At 33.9% G+C, this 7,958-nt stretch overlaps 1 long non-coding RNA gene across 1 annotated transcript; it reads left to right on the top strand.

The window, feature by feature from the left end:
- The first annotated feature begins 1,599 nt into the window (after positions 1-1,599).
- LOC136851366 (uncharacterized) lies at positions 1,600-5,673 on the top strand. The gene is made up of 3 exons (XR_010856851.1): positions 1,600-1,788; positions 4,414-4,512; positions 5,533-5,673. It is a non-coding gene; the product is annotated as an uncharacterized lncRNA (long non-coding RNA).
- Positions 5,674-7,958: the final 2,285 nt, after the last annotated feature.

Here is a 7,958-nt window from a genome sequence, read left to right as displayed (position 1 = left end):
TCTCCAACCTGGATTATCCCTTGATCCTTTGTCCCTGTCTTTTTTGTTTAAAGAACGTTCTGCCCAGATTAACAAACTGTAACCCTGCCCCCACCTTCTGTTTTTGTATATAAATCTCTGTCAACTTCTTTTGTATTCAGTTGGAAATTGAAAATGTAGAATAAACTACGGAAGTACTTGTTCGAAGTCCCGGTTTTCACTCACCTTTGACGTGGACTTAGTGGATATATATATATATATATATATATATATATATATATATATATATATATATATATATATATATATATATATATATATATATATATATATCACTTATATAAATTCGACGATATTTGTAGCTTCATGATTATATATATATATATATATATATATATATATATATATATATATATATATATATATATATATATATATATAATCATGAAACTACAAATATCGTCAAATCGGAATTACTATAAGTGATAAATGAATAAGTACCACCAGGACGCGAACCCTTGACATGGACCCATTCAACGACTCCAGCGGTGGTAACGTCCACTGGAGTCGTTGAATGGGTCCATGTCAGGATAATCCCAGTGTATTGCTATTCATTTATCACTTATATAAATTCCCCTTCGGTGATAATTCACCATCGGAGATACTCTCGAGGTAGCGTGAATTTGATATTAAACGACATTTGTAGCTTTATGATTGTATATAAATCACGGTGTCATAAAAAAAATTTCATATATATATATATATATATATATATATATATATATATATATATATATATATATATATATATATATATATATATATATATATGTGTGTGTAGCGTGTTTTGTGTGTGTCTGCGCATGCGTTTCACAGAACTTTAAAAAGTATGGGAAAAATTTGTGAAAACAAACGATATTCCTAAAGTTTGGTAATAACTCAGAGCGATGAGAGTGAGAAAGAGAAATTTTATGATTAATTTTTTATTTTATGGAATTGTTCAAGTGTCCAGTAAATGAAATTTAAAACAAATAAAGCAGAAAAAATTAGATGGATTATATTCGTCGTTTGCAAAACAGGTGTATAGTAGGAACATTCCTCGTCTGAGTCATTACTGTTTGAGAGAGAGAGAGAGAGACAGAACTTGTTATGATAATGGACATGCACCAATAAATTCTGCTGTTCGTGTTGTATCACTATACTTATTTTAGTCAAGTCACCTATATTAAAAACTTGAATATTTTTGTTAAGAAAAATGTATCCATGATTTTCGTTTTCTTTTGAATAAAGATAAACCACGATAAATTAACAGTCCAATCCATGATATCTTAATGTAGATACAAAGAAAAAAATGTTGCATACTTTACAGTCAGATGACTACTTTGTGAAAAGTTATTTAATAATCCGTTGATGGATTTCATAACAAAGAAAATCTGAACGAAGAAGACGCCACAATACCAGATTAATAAAAAAAAAAAAAAAGCAGCTTTGTCCAAAAAAGAGAGAGAGAAAAAAAACTTGTAACGAAGTCGGGGAGACGAGAAGTGGCTTATCAGCTTCGTCCGACGTAAACGTGGAAACGCAGCACTTCCCTGTTGGCTATAAATAGGAGACCTCAGCCTACTGAGTCGTCATTCAACCACGGCCGGGAATCCAAGGACGTCGTTGTGAAGGCGGAGACCGGTTTGCTGACAAGAGCATCACCAAGCACTTTGGGAACCTTTCTTGCTTACTTGGAGACTGGAAGCTGCTACAATGGCAAATATTCGGAATCATTGCTTGCTGGGATTGCTTGCGATGTTGCTTGTGGTAAGTTATTGTTGGGTTTAATATATTTCCTTTGAAAATTCGTGTTTGTCCTAAACCCCCGTGTGTTGTGTATGAGTTTGTTTTTTTTTTTTTAACCTGGCTAACTTTCACTTAGCTGCTTGCCGCTGATTGGATTGACGTCGTGTTGTCCGAATCTCACAGTTTTGCTTTCACCCTGTTTTAGAATTGTGATTGCACGGTCATAGAGCGAGATAAGAGCTAAGTTATGTAATGTTATGTAAATACCAGTTGTAATAAACGTATGTATTAAGAACTTACATACCGAATTATTAAATATATATTTAAGTTATGAAACGACATTAACCGAAGCCGTAGACTAGAAAAATGTTCCAAACGCATGAACTTTAATATTTACTTTCTAGTTAGATTTTTAGGGCAATTATGCCAATAGTGGTTTGGAAATAACCAAAACAATACTTACTGTACATTGCTGAAGGTTCTCTAACGCCTAAGAGCAAAAAACTATCTTAGAAATTTAAGCTTGGCGGAAAAGTTGAGGAGGTGGAGTTGTGGGAGGAACAGCCACAGGGTTGACAAAAGGTTGACGTACTCTCAGCGGGAGGTTCAGATCGGGGTTGTGGTGCTCTTGCGTTCCTAAAATAACCATGATTATGTTTATATATCATAATGCTAATATTTTTTTTTTTTCATTTCAAAAATACTGCAGACGGGATTTCATTAATATTTTAGGATATGTGTAAAGGCAAATTGAACGTGCTTTGCATTTATGAATACTTTTTTTTTCTAGCTAGTATGCTACTCTCTGCTATATAAGATTTCAATAAATTGACCGTTCTTCGACTAGAGATTTTCTGCTATGTCTTTGCCTGGTGTTTGAAGTTCCTTCATGCGTGCTTTCATCTATATCGTCTCTTGTGGCCATGGCTGAAATAGGTGAAATAGATAGTGAGACACCTGCTCGATAGCCGATTGTAAGCTGAATAATTCTGGTTGTAACTGGTGTGTGCTGACAACTCACCGGCTGTTCCTCCCACAACTCCACCTCCTCAACTTTTCCGCCAAGCTTCAGTTTCCACGATAATTTGTTCTTAGGCGTTAGAGAACATTCAGCAATGTACAATAAACACATTTTGGTTATTTCCAAACCACTAATGGCATGATTGCGCTGAAAAATCTAGCTAGAAATTAAACATTTAAGTTCATGCGTTTGAAACATTTTTCTAGTCTACGGCTTCGGTAAGTGTTGTTACATGATTAAATATATGTATAATATTTCGGTATGTAAGTTCTTAATACTTACGTTTATTACAAATGGCATTTACATAAGATTACATAACTTAGCTCTTGACTCGCTCAATGACCGTATAATTACAATTCTGAAACAGTGTGAAAACAAAATTGTGAGATTCGGACAACAGGACGTCCATCCAGTCAGCGACAAGCAGCTAAGTGCAAGTTTGCAGGTTTAAAAAAAATATACTTTAGGAGAATTTTCGGGCTGTAAAAGATTATTTTATTCAAAGAAATTTGACCTTGGTTTCTGCTGCGATCTCGGTTGAGTCCTAGGAGAAAGATAAGGAAAGAAGGCTAGTTTTCTTGAAAGATGTATAATATTGATTTTAGACAAATCCAAAGCCTCGGGTGAAAGAAGAAAATAAACTGGTAAGAAGAATTTTCAAGGTCTGGTTAATATAGAGCAATATTTACCCTATTAATAAATGTATTAGAACGTGCACTTTTGCTGAGCGCCTAAGGTTTTGTAAATATGACAAAAAAAAAAAAAGATTTTTATATGAAACAGTCTGCTGCCTGTTTTGGTCTTTGTATGCAGTGGCTGCTGTAGGTTTTATTTGAAATCTGGATCATAGATAACGGGGAGAGTAGACAGTGCTGTGTCAGTACAGCAATCCAATGGAAACTCGGCGCCGAGGTAAAGACATTAATTGTATTTAGATGTGTTGTAGGTAATCCGATCTGGAATGTAAAACTTAATATGGTGAGATAACAAAACGGCTTGAACACGGCTTGTAGAGAGATAGGGAATAATAAAAAAAAAGAATTTAGAGGCTTTGACCTATTAATTTGTAGGCAGAAATAAAAATAAAGGAAGGGTGATGAGGAAATAGATTGGGGAACAGCACTGAATTTAGATTATTTGTGAATATTCCTGTGGGTAGTATTGGCAGTCTATTAATGCAGTAGTTGCAGTGCTTTGTTACAAAGTAGTATAAATAATTCCAGTCTTTGAGAGAGAGCAGCAATGGTTTTTAGGTAAGGAAAAGTAACTCTGGGGTGAGAATAGGTCAACAATGCATAGGGAATGAAATCATTGTGAGATTGGAAGCATTTGCAGCAGAATAGGCTACAGAGAAGAAAAAGTAAATATGTGAATGATACGGAAAATCGGTTGGATTAAGGAAGAATCACAAGTAGTTTTTTCAGTGAAAGTAAGTGGTGACTAGGTTCCCTAAGTGTTACCTAGTCTCTCTCTCTCTCTCTCTCTCTCTCTCTCTCTCTCTGTTATTAAGACTGGGCACGCAGCTGACAGTTAAAAGTAGTTCTATTTCGTAAGTTAGAATCAGTCTCGAATCTATCTTCTGAACAGTAAAAAAAAGCAATTAAAATGTTTTGATTCCTCAACAGCTTGGGACGATGACTAAAAATACCGAGGCTTCACCAAATCCATCAAAACCCCCCACAGGTGGTGGCAGGGTGTCCTGCGCTACCAGCAGCACCAGAAGGGTAAGTAATCATCTTTCCAGATCCTCATCTCCCTCCTCTCTCTAGGAAGTGCTCTCCTTGCCTCATTTTTTTTCCTCAAGAATAGGCATTCATCTTTCCTTTATATATAAATGTGTGTGTATGTATGTATATATGTATATATATATATATATATATATATATATATATATATATATATATTATATATATATTTGTATATATATGTATATATACAATATATATATATATATATATATATATATATATATATATAATGTGGTGTGTTTGTGTGTGTATGCATCTGTGTATGTGTACCATCATCTCATCATCAATGAGATTATATAATGAAGGAAGGTGCAGCCAACTTGGACTTGCTATCCGCACCTGGGAACAGCATTAATGATATGGTCTCGACAGGTCCTCTGTGGCATCCACAGGAGGTTAAAGAGCCAGGTTTGACGAAAAGGTCGAGATGACTGGATATCTGTAGAGATGGAAGGAGTAGGGAGAAATAAAGCCCTGAGCGTGGAGACTATGGCGAAGCTAACGTTGATACATCTAGCATATAGTTCTCTCATATTACTGCCACATTTGGCTGAGAGTCATAACAGGCATCACTCTGTTTTTATGCAATAAAGTAAAAAAAAAAAAACCTTTTCTGCAGAGTATATTTTCCTATGTATTTTTCCCTATAAATATTTGCCTATCTTACCATGATCCAAAAGGAGTACTATTACGTTTTGATATGTAATTACTGCCATGTTTCCTGTTCCTCTTCTTGAAAGAAGCTTCTGATAAAAAGGGACTCCTATTCCATGTTTTAATAAGGAATTACTGTCATGTTTCCAGTTCCTCTTCTTGAAAGAAGTTTCTGATAAAAAGGGAGTCCTATTCCATGTTGTGATAAGGAATTACTGTCATGTTTCGTGGTCCTCTTCTTGAAAGAAGCTTCTGATAAAAAGGGAGTCCTATTCCATGTTGTGATAAGGAATTACTGTTATGTTTCCTGTGCCTCTTCCTGAAAGAACTTTTCGATTTCAGCTCCAACACCGGAATCCCAAGAGTTTGTGAGACGGACAGGGATTGCAGAGGTCATCTGATCTGCTGCCCAACTGGAGCCTGTTGTGGAACGTACTGCTATGACCCTAAACATGGTGGTTCTCACTCAGGTTGAAGCTCCTGAAGTAACATCAATGTGAGCACATAGGATTGACGACTTTTCTAGCTCAACGCAGGTTCACGTGCATCCAACGTTCACATAGATACACATACATACATACCACTTCACATATGAATAAATAAATAAAATATATACATATATATATATATATATATATATATATATATATACATACATACATACATACATACATACATACATACATACATACATACATACATACATACATACATACATATACACACTCACATTTACATATTCATATCTATATTCAAATACGTAGTCATGAACTAAATTAACATAAATTGTCAAAATAAATCTTGTAAGTACGTAAAAGATAGAGACTTTTGTGTTTTTCATCACTCTTTAGTAAAGCTAATAAATAAACTGATGCATTTCCTTCTCTCCCGTTCGATATTTATTTCGTGGCAATGCAGTCATGTCATTGTCTGTAAAAGTCAGGAATATTTATGTATATATAATATTATATATATTATATATATATATATATATATATATATATATATATATATATATGTATATATATGTATATATATATATATATATATATATATATATATATATATATATATATATGTATATATGTATATGTATATATATATATATATATATATATATATATATATATATATATATATATATATATATAAAGCAGGAATCCAAAAGAAGAAGACAGTCAACAAAACAGTTGCATACTTATTGTAAGAAACGTTTCGTATTATAAACACATCATCGGTCTGCAAAATTGAAAAATACATATTGATTCTCTAATTCAAAATAAAAGCTAAATTAAAAACAGCAGTTACACTCTTTAAAATTACAACATATATAAAAGTCAAAAGCGAGCAAAGAATTTTTCAAGGCCACCTGATCACAAGAAAGGGAAAGACGAAGTGGGACCACAAGCCCACGCATGCCCAGAGAACACTTGGCCAAGTGCAAAGAAGAAGAAGACACGGAGTTTGAAGAGGTGCATGACGTTTAATAAACAAAGACTTAAGGGTCGTTAAGTAAGCAGAGTGTTTGGTAGTTCCAGTTATGGAAAAATGTTTTTTATCAATGTTAATCTTGCATCTAACGGCACGATTTCTAATACTAGAAAATTCGGGGTTAGTAATTCGTGAGCCAGTTCTGTGGCTCAAACCTAAGTGGCTGTAATAACGGACTTGCAACATTCTCTTTGATGAGCCAACATAACTACCAAGACATCTTGGGCATTCAAATTTATAAATAATGTTGGACTTCATAAAGGTCTGTAGCTCGTCCTTATAATTAAAAAAAGCCGCCAGTCTTTAGTGGATTCATAGGTATTAGATTTAGTTTTAGAAATCCAAACTCTTTTTCGATGATTTGCTTAACTTTGGATCTAAGAAAGTCAGAGTGAGTATATGGTATCAATTTCGGAACATTGAATTTCACAGTGGAATCAGAAAAGTTACGTGCTAAAATCTTGTTAACCACGTTATAAAAAAAAGTCTTTTTGGGTAGGAATTTTTGGTAAAATATTCCAGTAAAAATTCAATTTCTGGGTGGAAGTTTACCCAGCTAGATGTATAACGAAAAGCTCTAATAACTATGGTGGTTTTGGCATTAATTTTAAATGAAAAGTAACATGAGCTATAAAAATTACCTCCAAGGCCTGTATAAGTATTTTTTCTAAAAACTAACGTACTAAAATTAGGGCCACTGCGGGTGATTTGTACGTCTAAAAAGGCCAGTGTATTCTCAGTCTCCTGCTCAATAGTAAATCTAATGTTGGGATGTCTAGAGTTAACGTAATCTAGAAAAGGCTGACATTGCCATGAATGTTTAAATGGGGCAAAAGTATCATCCATATATCTCCTATAGTAAAGGTGTTTAAAGGATTCGGGACAGCTGTTTAAAAATTATTCTAAATGAGTCATTAAAAAAATTTGCGAACAAAGGGCCCAGTGGAGACCCCAGAGCAACTCCCTCGACCTGCAAGTAGAGTTGTTTGTTAAAAATAAAAGCAGAATCTTGCACTGCAAGTTCCAAGAGAGACTTGAAAAGTTGTCTATTAAGACCGCGAAAGATAACATCATTCTCATAAAAAAAACTTTGTCTAGAATAATCTCAATAGTTTCGGAGACTGGTGCTTGAGTAACACGAAACGTTTCTTACAATAAATATGCAACTGCTTTGTTGACTGTCTTCTTCTTTGGACTCCTGCTTGTTGTGGTATACTTCCACCTGAATGTTTATATAAATAAATATATATATATATATATATATATATATATATATA

This window comes from Macrobrachium rosenbergii, chromosome 23 (genome assembly GCF_040412425.1).
Source record: "Macrobrachium rosenbergii isolate ZJJX-2024 chromosome 23, ASM4041242v1, whole genome shotgun sequence".
Classification (NCBI taxonomy): Eukaryota; Metazoa; Arthropoda; class Malacostraca; order Decapoda; family Palaemonidae; genus Macrobrachium; species Macrobrachium rosenbergii.
This window is presented reverse-complemented; position numbering and strand designations above follow the sequence as displayed.